At 38.9% G+C, this 23,226-nt stretch overlaps 1 long non-coding RNA gene across 1 annotated transcript in view; it reads right to left on the reverse strand.

Annotated features, from left to right (window-relative positions):
- Positions 1–2,581: 2,581 nt before the first annotated feature.
- The window catches only part of LOC142083625 (uncharacterized), a 110,995-nt gene continuing 90,350 nt past the window's right edge, over positions 2,582–23,226 (reverse strand). Inside the window, exons 3-4 of the long non-coding RNA XR_012674123.1 lie at positions 13,713–13,759; positions 2,582–2,734 (exon numbers count right to left, since the gene is read on the reverse strand). This is a non-coding gene — a long non-coding RNA (uncharacterized LOC142083625). The remainder of the gene's footprint in view (positions 2,735–13,712; positions 13,760–23,226) is intronic.

The following is a 23,226-nucleotide window of genomic DNA, read 5'->3' on the forward strand; positions in this document are numbered from 1 at the left end:
TAATCCACTTTCTACACATCTGAAGAGTTCCAAGAAGGGCCACATAGAACGAGCAATGGGTCAAACATCATTTTCTGTTGGACCAGATCCAATCATGACCCATAGACTGTGACAAAAGATGCCACGAACCCAGTTTCCTTACGACATGCTTCTTACCACTGGAAAGCTTCATAGTGCCCTTCCTTTCCAGTGCACGCTAGTTCTTATGTCATTTCCCATTTCCCATTTCCCTCCTCCACTTCCCTCTGCAAAGTCTCTGAAATAACTGGCACTGCTAACATTTACAGACAACTGTGTGGCTACTATAACTGTAAATCTGTATCCCTCTCAACCCAAGAAAAGAACTTGATGCAAGCTAGAAAACTCAGAGGAATTGATTACATTAAATCAGCGATAACTCAGTTCTTGCTCAAACTTATCTGAGGTATGAGAAGAGAGAACAAGAGGACAGGATGCTATTTCTCAACATTGGCTTTTTGTATTATTGTATTATTATATCAGGGTGGCTGAACATCAAGGGTGAACTCTTGGCCCTTGCAAAATTAGTGGGAAATTTGCCATTGACTTCAATGGAGCCAGGATTTTACCCTGGGTGAGCACAGTTCCCATATGTGCTTCCATAATGAAAATTAGGAATCATTTGTCTGGTAGCATATGGAATCCATTTATGCATTATGAATAAGATTATTATTTTAAATGGAAGATAAATGTAAATTAACTACTATATTCATGCATGCCTTGCACATATCAACTATAGAACATGGGAATGAGCACCCATTACATTCTCTTCTTTTTATCTGTATTAGGTAAGAGTCTAAAAAGTTTGTTGGGAAAGAGACTTACAGGATGGGGAAAGGTAACCAGCAACTACCAAATTCTTTGCTAAGTTTTATAAAGATACAAGCCAAGTTGCCTGGGCTCTGGATTTCCTGCTGCCTGTCAGTTTAAATGGATCTTTAACATTGCTTAATGGCAGGTTTTCTGTTTGTGAATTACTTTTACTATTAAAAGAAATATATTTGAAGGAATAAGAATGGAGAAAAAGCCGAAAAAGGGAATCTCATCCCTCATGGCTCTGTACTGCCTGACCTTTCCCACCAGAAAAATTATTCTGCCTCTTTGGAAACATGGCTCAGTGCCATCCCCACTGCAGACATGGTTTCAAACTGCCTTGGAGTTGTGCCACGAGGAACCTCTGGCTTATTATACAGGACGGATGCCAGACAAACTGGCTGAGGTGTGGTTGGGTTTTATGGACTTCCAATTTGAAAGTTATGCTATACATAATGTGATTAGATCTGACTGGAATGTTATTCCTTATTTTCTTTTATTGAAGTTTAATTGTTTCCTTATTCCTCTGTCATCTCTGCATTTGACTAACACTTGTGTATCACTGGTAGGATGTAATACTCAGCCTGGCTTTATCTTTATACACCACTGCTCTGTGGACCCTTTTATGTTCGCTCAAAGAAAGAAAGAGATTTTTCAAAAAGCAAATTCCTTTTTAAGGCTCAGTCCTAAAGTTTTTGCAGAAATCCTGCCTGCAGCAAATGTTTTACCTGAAGGAGGATAACAAACATAAGCCATCAATCATACAAACAGACCTCATTCTCACTGAAAGGCATATGTAGTTTAGATGGCCATTCATTTTTTAGCCCCTAGTTGTGCATTCTGATCTGTACAAGCAGACTGCTGCACACATCCCACAGAGCTCCCTTTCCTCTGAATAGGTACAGCAACCACACAGATTGATCAAAATAAAAGATAAGGACCTTCATTCACGTGGTTTTTATGTTGGGATCAAAATTACTACCATTTAAAGATTTTATATTTGCCGTATTCCAATCTAGCAAATTAGTTTGGCTAAACAAGCCAGGAACATATTGTGAAAACAAAACATATAAGATTTACAGATATTCACAATTTCTAAGGTCAGGATGAGTGACTAATTATAATGTCTTTGCCTAACTCAACTGCCAATTTACCTCATGTGCTCTTCCTACTCGTAGTGATCAGTTGGACATGCCATCATATGGCATGGTTTGTCATAAGGTGCACCACATCCCTCTGCCTCTTGTAAGCTCACCTGCCATTAATATTTTATCTTCATATATGTTCTGTTCCATTCCACCTTAAGTTAATAGCTTGCAAGGATTATTGACAGGTGATGGCCAATGGAAAACGTTATGGTCTAGTACATACTGTCCACACTTCCAAAACCCTCAAATAATGAGAGAAGCCCACAGGCTTTGTGGTTACACAAGTAATCCTCAACTCTAAAGTTTATTCAAGTACATCTAAACTTGGAAGCTTTTTTCCCAAGGAAACTAGAGAATCTCGTAACGAGGATGTACATTTTTATGTAAGATTTTATGTAAAGATTTTATATTTGCCATATTCCAATCTAACAAATTAGTTTGGCTAAACAAGCTTCTGAGGTGAACGAATTACTTCTGTGCGGTTTGGTGCCATGAACATATTATGAAAACAAAATATATAAGATTTACAGATATTCACAATTTCTAAGGTTAGGATGAGTGACTAATTATAATGTCTTTCCCTAACTCAAGTGCCAATTTACCTGATGTGCTCTTCCCACTAGTAGTGATCAGTTGGACATGCCATCACATCTCCTAGTCCATTGCGTCTCATAGGCGTACATGTACTTCTTGATTATTTTTTGGTAGCGGTGGGAGCTAACCGGCTCAATAGCTGTAAATAAGGCAGACTTTCCCTAAATGGAGAAAAAGAAAGTTGATCAGATGCTATAGCACTAGTGGTTAGCGTTAATAAAAAAATCTCAAAGATGCAATTTTCTTTTATAAGAAGACAGTAACTTGAAAAAGCCAATATATGACTAAACAGCTTCATACAAATGCCACATTTACAGTGCCACTGGAACAGAAGTCATAGAATTAAATTGGGCTGTCCTTGACTGTGTTTCCTCAGGAGGCTAGTGCTGAGTTGGGGGCAGGGGGAGAGATGACACAATTTTAGTTGTATTCTTTCTTTTTTTTTTTTCAATTCAAAGATTTTTCTCTTCTATAGCACTATAGAGGCAAAAATATAGTTATTTTAAAGTCAAGTTGTATGCTTATGTCATAATTTAACCTACTTAGTTACATATCATATGGAAAAATCACTTTATTAGAGGTGTTTATATAAAAGATTGCAAAGCCTTGTTTCGAACACCCAGTGTCAGCACTAGCAAAACATGGGCTAATATGCAGTCCTTGCCATTGTTCAGTTCAATTCCTAATAATATTGTTCCTTGCCTATAATGTCCATGATTCTCATATCACTGCTTTTCTCTTTTCCCTGGTGCTCTGTGACCTTGCTTTACTATCCAACAAAGTAGGAGAGCCAGCAGGATGCCTTTATCAGCAACAGTCATTTCAAATGAATGTTAACATACCTATTTCCTGTCTGTCCTGCCCTCTTCCCCGCCTCCCTTTAGCTATGATTTATTAAAATGATTTTGATTGAGTGCACGTGGACCCTTGCCTTCTACTGGAGAGTATTGGATGGGTCCAGCTGTGTGTCGTGAACCTCATTCCTTCAGCAAATAAGAGAAATACTTTAGTCTTTCTTGAGGAACCAGTCATGGTTGGGAAGTAGAAACGTCTTTGCTGGGGCTATGAAGTTCCAAGTAGGCCTGGTATGCAGCACAGCGCCAACAGAAAAATTGCTACGAGGTCATGGATTTGTTAAAATAAATGTTGTTTTCTATCCAAACCTCAAGTGACATTATAACAAGGTTTTACTGTTCTTGCTGTCACTTTGCATTAAAAGTCTTAGACCAGTGAAGAAAGGCAGAGCTGAGGAGTAAAGGACAAGCAGGGAAGTGCAAAGACACTGTGTAAGTTCATTTTTGGTGGCAGAGAAAAAAGAATTTCAATGGCTGGACAAAGCAGGAGAAATGCAGATTGAACTGTAAACTATAAAGTTCTGTCTCAGCCTTGAATGCACTAATAGACCTTAATTGCCCTACCTGGGGCCTCCACACACCCCTGCCCATGGGCTCAGGAGCCTCATTTAAACTCAGGTCTGGGCACCCGCTCCTTGCCTGAGGTGCACTGTAGGTGTACTTTTTCCCAGGCCTACACCTGAATTGTCGTTTGACTTTCCCAGACTTTCAATTTGACTTGTTACTTTGCTTTTGCCGTGGTCTTCACTGGTCTATCAATAGGACCTGTTACCGTCACCACCCCGCTGCGCTTTCCCGGCTCAGGTGGTGTATGACTTTGCCCTGTCAGTGAAGTCATTGCCTGGCCTCTGTTCTGACCACCCGTGGCTTTCTCCTCCCTGAGGGAGCAGCTGGCCCTCGTTGCCATAGAGAAGGGGGAGTTCTCCTTGGGGAATGCATCCTGGAGGAGAACCAATAAAGGAGTGCTACACGTCCGCGAAGAGGAAGGAAAAGAACTGTTCTTCCCACTCCGTTTCACCTCCTCCAATCCCTGTTTAGAGACAGAAGGATCTTCCCTACAAGGATGTGAAATGTGTTCCATGAATTTCTGAAAGGAAGGCAAAGACAATTGTAGACTCTTGCAGTCTCCATATTGCTGGCAGTCATGCAAAAAAGTTGCTGGCAAACTGCATGGGAAAGCAAGCAGTAAATACATGCCAAGAAGTAAAAATAAAAATAATGATGGTTCAGACTTATTCAGTTTCCATAGTATCAGAAATTTTAGCCAACAAGACATCATTACTTATCTGATGTAGGATCTCCAGGAGCATATCAGCCTTTTTACCAAGCCTCTGTCAGATATTACCATAAAATAGTTACCTACATCAAAAAAAGAAGAAAAAAAAAAAACCCCAAAACACCACAAAAACCCCACACTGTCCTGGTTTTTGTTACTGCTGAGCAGTGCTCACACAGAGTCAAGGCCTTTTCTGCTTCTCACCCCACCCCACCAGCGAGCAGGCTGGGGGTGCACAAGAAGTTGGGAGGGGACACAGCTGGGACAGCTGACCCCAACTGACCAAAGGGATATTCCATACCATATGACATCACGCTCAGCATATAAAGTTGGGGGAAGAAGAAGGAAGGCAGGGATGTTCGGAGTGATGGCGTTTGTCTTCCCAAGTAATCGTTACGCATGACGGAGCCCTGCTTTCCTGGAGATGGCTGAACACCTGTCTGCTGATGGGAAGTAGCGAATGAATTCCTTGTTTTGCTTTGCTTGCGTGCACGGCTTTTGCTTTCCCTGTTAAACTGTCTTTGTCTCAACCCACATGTTTTCTCACTTTCACCCTTCTAATTCTCTCCCCCATCCTGCTGCGGGGTGGAGTGAGCGAGCGGCTGTGTGTGGTGCTTAGTTGCTGGCTGGGTCCTTTTTGGCGCCCAATGTGGGGCTTGAAGGGTTTGAGATAACGACAGATTTGATTGGAATGTGCTAGATTGAATTTATAGCTGTTATTGCTGTTTAGCTATTAATCGGCAGGCTTCTGTGCTTGCCATGGGGCTTGCTTGCCTTGCTGTGTATTACAGTCTAGAGCTCGTTAGAGGCTGCTTTTTGCTTTCGCTGCGTGCTGTGCTGCTGCACTGCTGATCGTCTTACCCTGCTGTGCCTGGGCGCATTTCGATCACAGCAGTGGCCACGCGCCTGGGCTGGCAGGTGGCCAGGGCACCGCTGCTGTTTCTGTGCTGCCGTACTGGACAGACTGGAGCTCTGGTGTGAACTCGAGTCGAAGGGACTGTGACCTGTGGATAAGTCCACACGGGAGCAGGACACCCCAAAGAGTCTATGGCTGTGGATAAGCCCATGCCAGAGCAGATACATCTCAAAGCGTCTGTGGCTGCGGTTATGTCTGTGCCGCAGCAGGTATACCTCTGAAGGAATTGTGGCCCAAGGATAAATCCACGCTGGAGAAGGTACACCTCGAAGCATCTGTGGCTGTGGATACGTCCGTGCTGCAGCAGGTACACCTTGAAGCATCAGTGGCTGTGCATGAGGTCATGCTGGAGCACCTCAAAGCATGTGGCCACGGATAAGCCCACCACAGAGCAGGTACACCCCTGGAGGGACGGCAGCCATGGGTATGGCCATGTTGGAGCAGGTGTACCTCTGAAGGGACTGTGGCTGTGGGTAAGGCCACGCTTCAGCAGGTGTATCTCTGAAGGCATTGTGGCCCATGGAGAAGGCCACGCTGGAACAGGTGCACCTCAAAGCGACTGTGGCTGTGGATAAGTCGGTGCCGCAGCAGGTATACCCCTGGAGAGACTGTGGCTCCACTTGGAGCAGGTACACCCCTAAGGGTCTGCAGTCTGTGGATAAGTCCAAGGCGGAGCAGGGGCAAGATGGGGAGTTCATTGCAATGTTAAAACCTATGGTCTGGTCCAAAGCGACCAGGGGTGGAGATTGTAATGGATATACCTTTAAATTGTTGTAACCCATGATTTGACTTGCATGTTATAGGAATTACTATAGCAGGAACCACCTGAACAAGTCTTACAAGAAGCAGTGCAAGTGCAGCAGTGACCCGACCTGAGCTGGCTTTGGTGCCCAATAACTCCACGCAACACACCACCTCTCCTGTCCTGAGTGACCACCATAACAAATGGAGCCCACAGTCGTGGACTAAATGAACTCAATGGACATTTTGTGGACATTTGTGGACATTTTACAGACATTTCACAGGGGTGGTCCATAGACTAAGGGAATGATATCTGCGTATTATATCAGAGGATGGTAAGGGGGGTGGTGGGTAAGGAGGATCTATTGGATACTGTGGTACTTGAGCATGAAGTAAGTTGTATGGAACAAGGGGGTGGAGAATGTGCTGGTTTTGGCTGGGATAGAGCTCATTTTCATCATGGTAGCTAGTATGGGGCTATGTTTTTGATTTGTGCGGAAAACAGTGTTGATAACACAGGGATGTTTTTGTTACTGCTGAGCAGTGCTCACACAGAGTCAAGGCCTTTTCTGCTTCTCACCCCACCCCACCAGCGAGCAGGCTGGGGGTGCACAAGAAGTTGGGAGGGGACACAGCTGGGACAGCTGACCCCAACTGACCAAAGGGATATTCCATACCATACGACGTCATGTTCAGCATATATAAAGCTGGGGGAAGAAGAAGGAAGGCGGGGATGTTCGGAGTGATGGCGTTTGTCTTCCCAAGTAACTGTTATGCGTGATGGAGCCCTGCTTTCCTGGAGATGGCTGAACACCTGTCTGCTGATGGGAAGTAGTGAATGAATTCCTTTTTTTGCTTTGCTTGCGTGCACAGCTTTTGCTTTACTTATTAAACTGTCTTTGCCTCAATTCACAAGTTTTCTCACTTTTCCAATTCTCTCCCCCATCCCACGAGGGGGGAGTGAGTGAGCATCTGTGTGGTGCTTAGTTGCTGGCTGGGGTTAAACCATGACACACACACACACCATGATTTGAGGTTCATTGCTCTCATAAAGGGAAGTGAATAGTCAGGAAGATGTTGGAAACTGAAGCTGTCATATTTTTAACTAAAATCTAAAGGACACCACATATAAACTGGGAAGGAGTCTTGAACCTGACGGTACTGATAGTTCTGCAGAACAGGCTGACCATAAGTGAGCATAGGGAGATCCTCATAGCTTATTATAGATGAGTAAAAATAAGGCCCAAAAGATGGAAGTGTTGAGAGAGTTCCACTTCTTTCAGCTCAAGCAAAGAGGCTTTACTTTTCTGGTAGAATAGAAACGGAAAAATATTCAGATCACCTCTTAAGACCAAAAAAAAAAAAAAAAAAAGGATATTGCTTGTGTCTTTTGGCACAGGTCAGGTCAGTAGAATTCCCTTCCCATAAGAATGGGAATGCACAACTGGAATGGCTGCACAACTACTCTGAAATAGTTTTTATAGCATCTGGGAGCTGTTCGGAGGCTTACTCGCCTGAGGGTTGATGCTTGGTCTGTGGATATCCACTGGCATGGAAATACTGGTCATGTCTCTCCTGGCCTGTCCTCATTCCAAACATCCTTCTATACATTCAAGTGACACTTTGTTCCATTCAATTTATTTTGTAAAAGCCAAAATCTTTGACCAGGATGTGGGAGGACTCTGTATTTTTATCCTTCTCAGATCTGAGCACACAACCCACAGGAAAGAGCAAGCTGAAATTATTTGTTTACTTCTTTTATTAAAAATAAAAAAGTTCACAGCTGTTGATCTGTCAGTCATTTTCCCTCTTAAATGTCAACATACATCTGAAGTTACTAAAAATGCAATATCCAAGTAAAATTCAAAATTTAAAAAAAAAAAAAAAGTGCATGGTTAACAGACAGTACTGATTTATTTCCAGCCTCCTTAAAGTAGCCTTTTTCCTCTCTCACCAGATTCTTTTCCTCTGTTGTTGTTCTCACTATCACCTGTCATTACAAACACAAACCCCGTTTTCTTTTTCACAGAAGCTACAGAAGCTTGGTTAAAAAGATATAGCTTCTAAAACCAGTACTTCCAAGATGTACACAGTCCCTGTATTAAGAGTCCATGTATCCAAAGCAAGGACTAATGTAAATGGCAGTGACAGGGAGACCCTTCTGCTCCTGGCTAGGGCCCGCTTTTCCTTCAAAGATAAATAATCCAAAATTTATTTGTCTCTTTGTGATTATTCTCATTGATATTTATTGCAAGAGAATGTTGTACTGAGTGCACACTGTTAGTTTAGCAATACAGCTTAGACTGTAAAATAGAAAACAAACAATTAAATAGCCAAGATGCTCATCTTTCAAACAAGTGCACTGGAAAGATGTTCTAGTACATTTTGTCCTTTGCAGCCAAATTAATTGGTGTTTTGAGATAATGAAGGTTCCTGGTAATTCCTGTGTAAATTCTTAGCATATTCTACAAAACATCTAAAATGTGTATCAACTATAAAGGTGTTGCACTGAGGTCTCCATTCATGTTCACACGCTGGGAATACAAACAGCTCTGCATACTTTTTTCTTAAAGACACTCACAGTAGATTTGTCACTCTGTTCAGTTTGTCTCAAACCAAGAAACCTTGTCCAAGCAGTTTCTCACAAGCTGAGGTCACTGTGAGCTTTAGGACTTACCACATAATATGTTGTGCTTTCAATTTACTGTATAGTGATTTTAGTGCTTAAATATCAGACTGTCTCAATACAGTTGTATGCATTCCCACTCTAATAATTAAAATCAATCAGCCATATATTGTTTTTTATATTTCTCCTAAAATGATTACAATTACATGCTACCAGTTCATTAACAGAACTCACAATAGCAAGAGATTAGGGGGAGAAATTGATACAACTAATGAAATAATGAAAATGAAATCATTCCCTCAAAGCACTGCATTTTTAGCAAAGTTTTGTTCTGTGGTGAAACAAAAATTACAGCTGTCAAAAATATGGCATCCTAACCCCTTAACAAATTTTTAAAATACCATCTGCAGGCAATGCAGTGCAGATAAACAGATGTCGCAGAAGTACAAAGCCCAAAGAAGAGAAAATGGTTTGACAGTTCTAAGGTTAATATGTCTGAAAAAAAGATAACATATGTTTCTCTGATGAAGAGAAAGAGAGACTGTGAAATGTAACAATTGCTAATGTTTATAAATAGCTATTGAATGACTAACACACAGTTAATACCTGCATTCATTATTGTTTTGAGTTTCCTTAAGAACAGTAAGTAGATCAATTAGAGAGGACTACAAGTTCAGCATCTTTCTGTGTAGCATTAGTTGTTTAGTTTAACTGGAGAAGGTCCCTACACTATCTTTAATCTGCTTGTGGGGTTTTTCTTCCTGTGTCCAAGAACTCCTCTCATTAAAGCAAACTCTTTTGAAATATGCAACACTGGCTAGCTTAGTCCCACTTACTAATGGTCCTGAATTGATTCTTAATTAGTTACAGTTTTGGTCAGAATCCCATTAAAATAGCTGAGTGCTCCAACAGGAGAGAAGGAACTGGCTGGTGTTCTGCTGTGAGCTGCTGAGACTGGGGGTGAGCTTGCACTCACAATGGCAGCTATGCAAAATGCAGTGAGATTCAAATCATGCTCTGTGTCCTGGTTTGAACACAAACCTTCGTATGGTAATTTATCCTCCATCTATAAAATATGATGAAGAAAGGCATCCAGATGCTGTTAGAAAAACTGCTTTCTTCCAAAACTCTTCTAGTCTCTTCTTAAGGAAAAGAAAGGATACTAATTCAGAAGAGTATGAAACCTTTTTAATAGATCACTGATTTTTTTTCTGTATAATTTTATTTACTATATATTTTCTAACCTTCTAGAAAGCCTCTGGGAAGTTAAAGATTACATTTTCATGTTTTTCTTCCAAATGACTGAGTATTTGCTATAAACTGAAGCATATTTTTGTTTATGAAGGGAGTCAGTGGTCATTGTACAGCTATTACTTTATGATTTCAGTTTAATTATAGAAAAGTGGGGTATCAAGAAAACAAGCTCTTCTAAAGCACTATCTGGAGCAAGTGTTCCTGTTGTTAGGGGACAGTGATGTCACATGAGCAGCTTTTGTATTCAGCAGTAATAATTCACTGCCTGCATGGGAGGATTGATCCCAGCTATGGTATCCCCAAAGGAGCCTCCACTAGGAATGGGCTCACATACTTTGATCTGCAGATTAACATGAGCAGGATCGCAAGCCTTTGTCTTTTGTAAACATCGTATGTCCCTAAATTTGTATCCAGCAAAAGGCTGAGTCTTGTGTTTATTTGGGTAATGAATTGCAGTAATTAATGCATGCATTGATTCCTCTACTGATTCTCCCCTAAAGGCCATTTCCATTTTTAATTTATAGAAAATGCATACAATTCCTTTAATCAGAGCGCAGTCTGGAATCTAAAATAAACACTCGCACAAAAAATATAGTAAATAGAGGTGAGACTACTGAGCAGAATTAAGGTAGGAATTTATGTAAACAGAAGTTGTATTCAACATTGTATTAAAAGACAGCTACATAGCAATCAGTATAAATATATGCATTTGGAATTTTCCGGGCAGATCCAACCCTATAATCACAGAAGCACAAATCCTACTATTTCATTGAACAGATTTCCACTTACTTCAGGGCTCAATTTGGTCCCTAACATATGAATGTATATTTATGTCACATATTTCTATTACAAGGATGTTTTGATGCTGTCTTTCTTTCAGTCTTTTATGGCTTTTGCATTAAAAAAAGACCCTACCATTCACTAAATATTTTTGAGGGGGGAAGATTCAAAGGAGCAACATGCTCTTCCTTTAAGAATTGTGAATATTTCTTATTTGCTAAGTGCCAAAACTGTACTCAGTGTTGTAAAAGATGCAAAATGCAAACAGCCTTTCCCTCACAGTCCTTCAGCCCAAAAACAGTTTCTAGCATTCCAAACATTACCCTGATCTTAAACTGGACCATTCACAAACAACATGGCTTCAGAACAAAGCAAAAATCGAGTGCAAACAAAATAATACAGTTTAGAAATAAAAACCCCAAAAAACCAAAACAAATTATATCAGAAATTTTTTTAATTCCTGCAGTACTTTCAGACACTAAGATTATCTTTTTCCTTACTTGGGAAACGCCTGCCTTGTATCATACAGTTCTTTGTATATATAAAATTTCCATATACATATTGAAATATGTGTAAAATATGCCTGGGGAAGTATGAAAATGCAGCATTATAAATACACAGCAAGGCAGATGATGTTATGCTGAGGAAGGCAATCTAATATTTTTCTGAAATGTACAGGTAATATAAATTAGAAAATACCCCACAATATATATGCAGCATAAAGGACGCAAAAAGAAAGACTGATTTGGAAGCACACACAAACTAAAGGAATACCTGATTAACCTTTCACTGACTCCTGGGCCACGTGATGCAAAGCTTGCCTTCCTCTTAGAGTGATGGCTTTAGAAGAAGATGTTAAATTTAACCTCTGGCGCAATGATAAATTGACAATAAAAAATTCAATGGCTTGGTAATTACCAATCACTTTGGACATCGGCAACATTTTTCAGTTCTGTCAGTGCTCATTGGCACAAAAGCTTCAGCTGAAATTCTCTCGATCTCCCTCTTTTTAACTTTGTTTTCATGATGCAGATTAAATCTGCCACCCTATTACTGATTCATTTTCCTAATTTTTCATGTCTGCACCATGCCCCAGCTGCACTAGGCTGATAATTGTGGAGCCCAGCCCTGATGATTAACATCAGAAGAATTAATTATGCCTGCCATTAAAATTCCAGGTTGCACATGGTGATCAAGAAAAATTAAGTTTCTCTAGGCCTCTAAATCATTTCACCTTTGAGGAGAATGATAGTGCCTCGACAGCTAAACTGCAGCCTGCGTTCCAGAAAAAGTCTAAACCACTCACCCTTTGTGTAATTCACTAAATGCCTTCCTAGTTATTCTCACAGGTTTATTCCACTTGCTAAAAGGATTTACTGCTCCCCAAATAAAGACAACTAAAGTATCTAGCTGATTGCTTGATTCCAGTATAAAACACCTTTTTTTCTTCCTTTCTGAAACTCTTTCTTTGAGGAGAATCTGTTATATTAATTTCCAGATTAAAGCATCATACAGAGAATGAAAGATCCAGGCACAGAAGTAGTTTCACAGAATTGGTAGATAATTTACTTTTGTCCCAGTTACAAACTGAAGGGAAATTATGATTTTAGTACTAGGTAAAGACAGTGATATTTCTCAGAAATAAATTGATAATGAAATACAAACAGATTCCTAAGATCTTTAGGCTAAGTAGTAATGAGTAAGGAAAAGCCTGTTGACTGACTTGTTTTGAAAATGATTTTTGCATGGGAAACTCAAAATGTATTCGGTCTAGCCTAAGGTATGACATTTACTAGAGCCATAAAGAGTAAGATGATATGCATTTATCATGTTCTTTTTCTACACTATGTTTCGTTTTTAAATTACCATAATCATGTATATTACTGGCTTAGCTTTAGAAGACTGTGATGAGGAGTTATATTTTGATGAACAGATGTAAATATCTTTATGTTAAATGGTAAATATCACTCACTACACTACAAAGAGTATGCATAAACTATGCATCGTATCTGCTTCCCTTGTTATGTTTAGGCAGTACCACCATAGCAAAACTATTTAAATGTGGATATTCTTGTTAGCTTTTATAGATGACAGATTTCTAGAATAAACTTAACAGAATCAGACCAAAGAGCAGCACAAGAGCAATTATCTTCCCCTATAAAATATGCTATAAAATGGGAGGACTCAGTGCATTTAGAGATTAACTTCTACGGGAAGTCATGTGCATGGCAAATAAGAGAAAGACCCTTCAATTTAAAACTTAAATCCTTGAGTTTAACGTGAACATCACTGCTATAGCTCAAGGATATTGTATTCTATATAAAATAGGCCATTTAGAACTTGTGAGGACTTTATTGCAGTCTCACGAATGACAACTAGCATAGTATTCGTGATTAAATGAACATTTATTGTATTTGTAACAGTATTCCAGGAATGCCATAAAATGAAGCATGAAGTCATCCATTTAAACATTTTTAAAACATGTCTTAACTGAAAGCATTGCAAGTATCTCCTTGCAAGACTTTCAGCTAAATCCAAAACCTTTTTCTTTCTCCCCTAGGACATAAGGAATAACTCAAAGGTACCAAGATTTTTGCCAAATCACAGATGTCTCCACAGAGAGTCAAGAAAACAGTCAAACACATTGTCAAAAGCCTATGAAATAAGGTGAGAGAAGCCTAAATATACTTACTGGTCTTGTCCATTTCCAACATCCGTGAAGAGAGAGCAAATGAAGTCCTAAAAGGGGAACATGGCAAGCAACACAATGAAATGGGATTAAAAAACTGGTATAAGATTATGTCAAACATTTTCTGAATTTGACCAGTATTCAAAACCATAAATTCCGTTTTTAGCAAGCATGGTTATCAGTCAATATAAATAGGTGATAAAAGGTGATAAAAGGTTAATCACAGATTTAATTTTAAAACTTAAAAAAACCCAAATCTAACAGTAACAGGATGAAAATTAACTGTACTGATTTTTTGAGACATTTAGAAATTACTGCAAATAGATTTACTATGTAAATACATAAATGCGGTATCAGAATCACAATCAGCACAGTATGAGCTCTGGGAGAAGATTATCTTCACTGACTCCAGTCTTGAGAATGCCTAAAAATAAAATAATTCATCTTGAAAGTAGCTTGAAAGGTTATTCTGGGATTAAGCTTTAGGTCAGGGAAGACAGGGATTAATATGTTCTAGTTCCCATAAAATAACCAACAGCTTTTGTCCAGTTTATTCTTACTACTGCACATATGACTCTTGCTCCTACATATGTGCACATAGCACTTTATCTACCACTCAGCTGAAATACAACAGATGTTAAAGAGTGTAAGAGTACAACAGCACTAGCATCATCTCAAGTCACAGAGTTAATAACCAGTCCAAATCCAGGCTTCCTCATTTATGGGAACTGGAATATAATATTTGACTAATTATTGTAGTGAACAGACAGGATGAACTTCAGTGAACTTCAATCAGGGTCTTACATAAACTATTTTGGTTGTAAGAGATTTCAGTTCTGAATCTCTAAAGTTTGGCTAATGCTAATTTCTACTCAAAACTTGACACATTAGCACAGGGAAAAGAAAAATACTGTATGCTGGGAAGGGAAAGGAAGGGAATACCAGTAAATCTGCTTGCAGAAAGAGTTTTACATAAATGCAGAAACATTTATGTTGTCATCTGAAATCAGAGAAAATTCTGTCAGAGCACTGTCAGGATGTGAATTCTTTCAGTCTACTGGAGAGCAGCTACAAGAAGTGACACTGCTTCTTGTCAAAAGCGAGATCCACAACCTGGCTTGCAAAACCTCTGTAATACTTTGATGGTTAGGATGATCAGCTCTAAATAACAGAAATAAGCCATACCCCATTTCCAGATAACTTAAGGCAAATTTAAATTGAGATTTAGTTTTCAAAGGTCAGTGGCTCTGTATGAAATGTATTAGATAAAGAGGTCTCTGCCATTTTAAGAGAGACAATTCCAATTTTTAGCTGCTCAGCCTTTTTTTTTCCCTAAAAAAAAAAATTATCCCATCCCTCTTAGGTACACGCCATCTACCATCAAAAAAAAACATTCTGCATTGTCATTGATGGTCATCTTCTGCCATCTTTTATCCTGATTTACTTTGCCTGTTCATTCCAATTGCATGATTGGTGAAATAAGTTACTACTGGACATCAGTAGAATTTGGCCTTTAATCTTTTGTTGGTAATTCCCAGCACCACAGCTGATTGAAAGCCTCCGTGTCTGCCACCCAAATTTTTGCTGATGTGGTTTTCTACAATATCACATTACAAACTTGTATTAGATATACAATATGTTCACCTTTGGCATGAAAATAATTCCAACAGCTATCATGTGTACAACATCTGCCTGAAGGACAATGAGGCCTTCAGCCTAATCTCTTGTGCACTTCCTTTTTGTGATCTTTTTGTCATGACTGCTATTCATTGGTTTGAGTATCCACTTGAATATTGTCTATTAACAGATTTTAATTTTATTTATTATATATTTGCATTAACACGACCATGAACTTGAACTCACTGTGACAGGTACTGTAAAGCACAGAGGGTCTTTACTCAAAGAGTTCACTTTGAGGAATACAAGTAAGCAATGAGATTGAATTTGTCAGCATGTTGTTATAAAGTTTTTGTAGCCATCACAAAAAAAAAAAAAGAAAGTTTTGAGGAGAATAATGTAAAAGCATTCCTTTCAAGCAGAATGATTCTCATTTTTTGTTATACACACATTGATAGAGCAAGAGATGCTTTTAGCGGTGATATTTCTTCTGTGATATATTCCTCCCTTCCATTTTATTTAGGTATTTCTTCATCTCCCAAATCTGTATCTATTTTACCCATGCTGTCAATGTGAGACTCATGTCATCTCCTAATCTTCAAAAACAGTTCTAACAATACATGAAGGTGTGAGAACACGTACAGCACAGTTAATTTTGAGTTTCTGCCTGGTGCATGAATTCCTGAATATTAGCCAAAGAGTTCCAGAGGAAAGCACACCTCCTGGTCCTCAACTTTGCCCGACAGCTTCACCTGTCAAACAGGCTGGAAGCAAACTGGTAATGCTAGACACTTCTGAATCAGTCATATATCCCAAGGCAGTTATTGTCCCTCTATCCCCACATACAAATCAGGTGTACTTCTCGTGCACTAAAATGAAGTAGATCGGCAGGTCTGATTTCAGCATTTTTCCTGTCAATTTGCCATACTTTCAGAGCTGTATCAACTCGCTAAAGATCAGAGACAACATTCCAGTGTTGTGTGAGAATCATGGAGGGAAAAAAAAGAGAAATAATACACTTTGAAGTGTAACAGGCTTACAATTATATAGAGATGTTGCACTGATGCAGCTAGACATGTCTGTCTTCTATATGAAATAAAAATCGCTTCATAAATACAGGCAAATAAGAGGAAAGTCCTTTTTCCTTAATTGTTGTTGAATGAGATATCAGTTCAAGAACCCTAGTCTTGCTCACATGAGTAACTACTGACTCCAAGAAGATAACTTGTGTTTCTAAGGACAAGTTGTATGAGCAAGATTTGTAGAATCAGCTTCCAAATTTGCAGAGTAACACAGTAAAAGCAATTACTAGTGAGGAATGTGAGAATCCAGGGAGCATTATACATTTTAAAGTCATAAGTGATAAAATGTTCCTGTACTGTAACACTGTTTTCTGTGTTGCTGGGCTGGGACACTGCAACAGGCTGTTTTGGTTCCTTCTCTCTGTACCCACTACCAGCAAAGGAACCACTGGCAAGCCCTCATGCTGTGATCTGCATGTTGCTTCGTCACAGACTGTAGCATCTCTGTCTTCAAGCCGATATGGGTGGTACTATGTCTGCTGTCTTCTCCACACGCCATTTCTTTCTGAGCAGCCATGCACTGGAATACTGCTCTGTAATGTACATATAATGCAGTGTATGCAGTTGTGTTTATTCTACTTAACACTATTGCATATTGTTTCTTTTTCTAATGAATTAAGTCATGACTTTTGAACAACACTCCATTGTTATTAAAGTTAGCAATATTGCTGTGGAGACACATTTACTATTAGAAAGTTAAAAAGAATAACTAATCTTTTATGCACACAAATTCTTGACTTATTTACCCTACTGATTTCAATGAAATGTACCAGTTTAAATAATTCCAGTCTTGTTTCCAGTTAACTCTTAAACAAAGAAAATAGGATGATTTATGCATACATCTTCAGTTCTGTGCTAATCAGATCTGGGTTTAATCTCCCTTGCTCTCTGTCACTGTAATTTGACTTGCACCATATCTGCCTAAAATATAATACAATGCATTCAGCATATATTTATCTATATGTAAATCCAGAAGCACATATACACTCAAATACATATCAACAAAGTTTTGCCACATGTTTATGGGGCATTTCCTATTAAAAACTCCCTGAGGATACTCAGGTTTCAGGTCCTTTCCCAATTATGCTGCCGCAGGCCAGGGAGTTTGCCTGTCTAATGTAAGTCACCAGAAGACACTTCTTCCACACCAGTCTTGTGGTGTGGAAACTGGCCCACGCAGTTTATGGTGCAGCAGCCTGTTACCATTTGACTACCATGGGCTGGTCACTACAGGAATGTTCTAGCTCTACGGCTCTCATCCTACACGTTCCAGCTGTTAAACTACCAGATATATGTAGGCTTTCATATTACATGTCTCTTCCCAACTCTGTGTTCATAGAAGAGGATCTAAATTTGGAACACACATTTTCTTTCATCACTCAAATCCATATTTATAACCTATTCAAATTCAACCCTTTCTCAAGGATTTCTCTGTCCTGAAACAAAAAGAAGTTTAAGCCTTCCTGCTGACAGGTCATTGTCTGTTTCCACCATCTTTCACCTGGCACGTCCAGGAGAACTCCTAATTGACTCAGATGTTAACCAGGGCTAGCTAATACCGCTCCAATGTTTGCTAAAGTCCAAGCAGACGGTTAATTCCTTGGAAGGCAGATGCCCATTTCTGCAAGGCAGGGCAATGTTCACATCCCAGAATAAAGGTTTTACCACACAGAGTTAATCTTATGTTCCAGATACACATATAACTTGCTAATCACATTTTGTACAATAATATTCAGGTTCATGAAATTGCATATAATTGGTCAGAGGCTGGGTCTTGGTGCTCTAGGTTTAACAGCTATAAATTATATTTAAGAATATGATTTTTCTTCCAGTAATAAGTTTTACTAATTTACTGTCACCACCTTCATAGGGGGCTCATTCAAGGTATAAAAAGTAAAATGGTGTTTATTTAGGTCAGCCCATTTTGTTGGCAAGATCTGGTGGGATGATTCACACAAAGATTTGGCAAAATATTCCCATGACAGTTTCAGTTTCAGCTCTTCAGGAAAGACTTTGGAAATAGCAAAATATAATGAATTAATTTTTTTTAGAAATAATCAGAATAAGGATAACTGAATTGGCAAAAAATTCACAATCATTTTTACAGAACTATACTTACAATATTACATTTTGCAATTAATGATATTGCTTAGGCAAAAAAAAACCCCAAAGCACACATGAGAAATAGTGATTAATAACGTTCTAGTTTGCTACACTTTCATTTGAGGAGGGCCTGCTAGCTTGGTCAATATTTCATCCCTGGTGATTTCCCTTTTCACATGCTACTAATCCATGCTCCAGGTTTGGAGAACAGGCCACTGGTTTTAAACAGTCTCTAATTCCTTCCATTTTACAGTGCCAGCTATGTTTCATTTTAAAATATCTTAATATTGAAAAATTAGTAACCATCCTCCGTATGCTGTAAAATAACAAAGCTAGCAAACTGATGGAAATTTAATATTTTCTGTTTTAAAACAGTAATTTACAAAAATCTGACATTCACTGTCAATGCATTTTTCTGCTGTAAAGAAATCTGCATGACTTCTGTACTAATATACCCTTATCTGACCTTCCAGAAAATACAAGGACAATAATTTTTTCCTAAATGATACTTTTTCATATTCTTTGCAGTGACAGTAATTGTTAAAAACATCATTTGGAATGAAAATAAATCTAGAAACTTACAAAATATCCTCACATTTTCTGCCGTGACTAGGCTCAATTTCTCAAGGGATTGATGGAGAAAAAAGACACCTTTCTCATGGCAGTTTACCCTCCTTATCCTACACTCAACCAGTAGCAGTCAAAGGTCAGGGGACAAATGAGAGCTACTCAGCTAAGTGAGTCTCTGCAAGAGACAAAGATAAATTGATATGGATGTGGGAAACTGGAATGAATGAAGAATTAAAAAGATGTTCCCACTGGTCTGGCACCTGTAACAGAAGACAGAAAACCACATACCCTACTATCTATGTCAAAACTGTTTACATTTCATCTAAGACTGGCTGGGAAAAATAGTGTGACATCTTTTCAAAATCACAGTCAAGCATTTAGGTGTTTACACAGGTTTTACTAAGACACGTAAATTCCAGATTGTAGGATATATTGAAAGATAGGTCATATAATTGAAGTATCACTCTCACACCAGGTTCTCTGTTGAAGAACTAGATCTTTATATGCAGACATGCTTTAGCAACCTTTCTGCATGCAAACTCACCTGAGGACCAAAGTTGGAAATCTCAGATAGTCAATCTTTTTATGAAATTCGCAGCACGTCATGATTTTAATAAGGTCAAAAATTCTACAACTTCTTTGAAACTCAAAAAAGTTTGCCTGAGAGACAAAACCTTGCAGATTCAACAGTGTTCGAGTTTTGATTCTGCTTTGATTTAATTCAGATAGCTTTGCTCTTCATCAGCTGATATCTTACTGGAGCAAATCTTTATACTCCTTTTTAAGAATTGCCTCTTTCTGTGAGGGGATTTGGCTTCAGTAATATGGGGAAGACTCCAAATGATAAATAACTTGAATATTGAACAAATGGCAACATTTCATTCATGCAGAGCAGGAAAATTTAGCCCCCGTGGGTTATGTTACTGGGAACTCCTTAAATCAAAATGTGGAAACTCAATATTAAGGTACATAAACTATAGGCTTTATTGATCATGTCCTTGTGACTGGGCATTCCTACCACGCTAGAGGCATAATTCTGCATGGGGCTGATTTCCTTCAACTCTGACTTAAGGGTGCTCAGCTTCTAAAAAATCGTAAAATCCTGTTTCTGCACACACGTATCTCAGAATAGAACGTGGAGGAATTTTGAAGGGTATTCTTTTTCTTCAGCTTTTCTGAAATCTTGGTCACGCATCTAAGAATCCTAAAGGAAATTAATGGATATGCTTTCCAGTGAAGGAGGTTGCCTATTTGGCATAAACTACAGTAACAGTATGAAATGCCTTCTGATAAGAGGCCAATGTAATTTTGTTTTCTGATCTAGTGCAACGCTAGTAATCCATTCTTACATATTTGCATAAGTTTGCTTTATATCAATTTGAGTGAGTATTTACCTGTCATATATGGTGTGATACTGAGCAGATGCAGAAAAGGACAGCCAGCAGAGGGTGAAGGAAGATGCCAAGTGCTCATATTTACAATTGAGCTTTATTTTCATGAGAAGCTTCCCCAGCACAGACATAGTGCAAGGTGCAAGTGGAGAACATCAGAGCTCTCTATCGGGCAACACCCTCCCTGGCCCATTCCTGTAAATTCTCCTCAGTGGCATGTTTTATTGCCCCGGAGACACCACATGATGGCTATTTATTTAATTGCTTGGAAAGCCCAACCAAAGAAGGGTGTCTCAAGTTTGGCATGTTAGTTTCCTGCTTGTGGATTTACAATTTAGCACTGTTTGGGTTTTCAGAGTCTCCTTGTTAAAAGTGCAAGGGGCCCATTTCACCAGATGAAGTACAACTGCTTTGTCTGCCTCCAAACAGCTGAAATCCCCCAAAAGGCACAGAGCAGAAGTGCAGTCTGCTTGAAAACTGGTGTGTGCTGCCCCTCCAACCACTGATTAATATTCGACATATTCTCCAAACAGAACTCTATATCAAGCTCAGTGTTTTCTCTGTCCTGTCCTTTCCTTCCCTCCTCCCGCCTAATTTTGTAGACAGACAGCCATAATACGCAATAGAAGCATAACTCTTTAAACTGAAAATGTCATCACTTAAGAATACAAGAGAGTGGTATGTGTCATGTATGTCTGCAAAATGCAGTTGCTGTCTGTTACAGTCTGTAGCAACTTTTAAATCTGTCATCGCGGCATGAATTTCATATTAAGCTCCTTCCCAGTGCTTTAGCCAGGAAGTAAAGGGGGGAACATACTGTATCATTTATGGGCATGCTGGTGCTGGGTCAACCATGACATCACTCTCCACTCCGCTGAGCTGTAATGAGGTGAAAAGGCAGCTTTAGAACAACATAGCACTTTATTTATTAGGAAAATTTAAGTGTGCGTGTATTTCAATTTATGATAAAACTGAAAACAAAGGTTATGGACTATAGCTCTCCTACAGCACAAAGTAAAGGGGGGAGGGAAGGCATTTTGTAGATGGTGAAAGATTTAATGCACATAAAGCACGGAAGATTGAAAGTTCTGGGCATGCTAAAATCCTGTACTGACAGCCCAACCAATTAGAGATGGTACACAGTGCATTTTGCTGCAGTCAAATTGTACTATATACTTTGATCAGAGGGTGTCACTGAAGCAAGAGTCTAGTTGAGACTAGCTAAAATCTTCAAATTAGAAAGGACATAGGCTTATAAATTGAGCACAGAAGAAAAAAATTTGGTGGGATTTGGAGGCTATAAGAGCCCTTGATTGCAGAAGGTTCCCTAGAAACCTGCAATGCTTTTTTAATAACATTGAGAAGCTGGGCAGTTCATAGCATCTGTCCAAATTAACGCTTAAATAGAAGACGGACGTTTGTACTTTACAGTAAGGTTGTTTTTTGCTCCTGGTTGGCGATGGGACAAAAGAGGTACAAAACCAGTAGAAAACCACAATACAGAACAGGTCTGATCAGACTTGCAATTAACTGCTCTAGTTCCTTTTTTCTCAACTACTTGTTCTAGTGTTCTGTTTTATTTTTAAGGTTGGCATAATTATTTTTCATGCTTAAGTGAAAAAGTAAGGAACACATTATTTTTACTGCAGGCATGGTACCAGCAGTTGGCTTTTTCTGGAAAACACTGCAAAAGCATCACTGATGCTTACTTCCCTATTTTGAATCTTGCCTTGCTTCTAAAAAGGGCGTCCCACTGCCAGCTGATCACTAGCCTGGTAATCCTGTCTTCCTTGGCACGCACAGGAAACCCCACACCCACAGTGTTCAAAAAATACTTTTAAAACACTACATGCAAGCTGGAGCTTTTCCGTTTGTAAGATCTGAACACAGTAAGTACCAGGTCTATGACATAAATTTCTAGGCACTACTGTTGTACAAATAATAAATAATAATCTACATAAATACACTGCTACATATAATTAAATAAAGAATTATATCTAGGTTTAACTAAGAAATGTAAAGAGCGATATTGAGATTTTTTTCCTATTACAAGATGTTACTTTAACAGCTCTGGTCCCAAGAAACAGATAGCCTGAAATTGGTCTGTAGCCAGAATATCTAGGGTTCTAACCTTCCTAAATCTCACAAACCTCTAATACCTAGCAAATGTCTGAACAGTATTTGGCAGAAAATACTCCATGAAAAACCCATCTGGAAGGGTCAGTGTCAACCCCTGAAAAGGGGGTATTCTTTTTTTCAAATTAGTGGTAAGCCAATGTCTCAGCATGGTGCTAACATATAACGTACTGCTGGAGTTGTAATTTTTCAGATGAAATGTAAAACTACATTCCTCGGTGTTTACAGAGGTTTAAGAAGCCATTATATGTTTCTCAAAGCAACTGTATTGTTACTGGCTAAACTCTCACATGGGGGAATTAATTCTGTGTAGTATATTTATCCCAATAAGGGAAAATGTTTTCTTTTTTTTTTTTTTTATTTCATACATGTATCAGGCAAATATCTTAGACATTTTTAAGATCATGTTTCAAAAGCTAATATCAACCTTCCAGGAAAAAAGGGACAAAGTAGAACAGATGATTTTGTATATGTTCTTATTTCTGCCAAAAATATCCACTAGACAGCACCAAATATTTCATAAGTTGCAAGGGCTACATTTCCAATTACGCTCTGCAATGTATATATAAAAGAAAGAGCTGAGTAAATGGGGCAACTCATGCAGTAGGCAACTCCTCA

This window comes from Calonectris borealis, chromosome 6, assembly GCF_964195595.1.
Source record: "Calonectris borealis chromosome 6, bCalBor7.hap1.2, whole genome shotgun sequence".
Classification (NCBI taxonomy): Eukaryota; Metazoa; Chordata; class Aves; order Procellariiformes; family Procellariidae; genus Calonectris; species Calonectris borealis.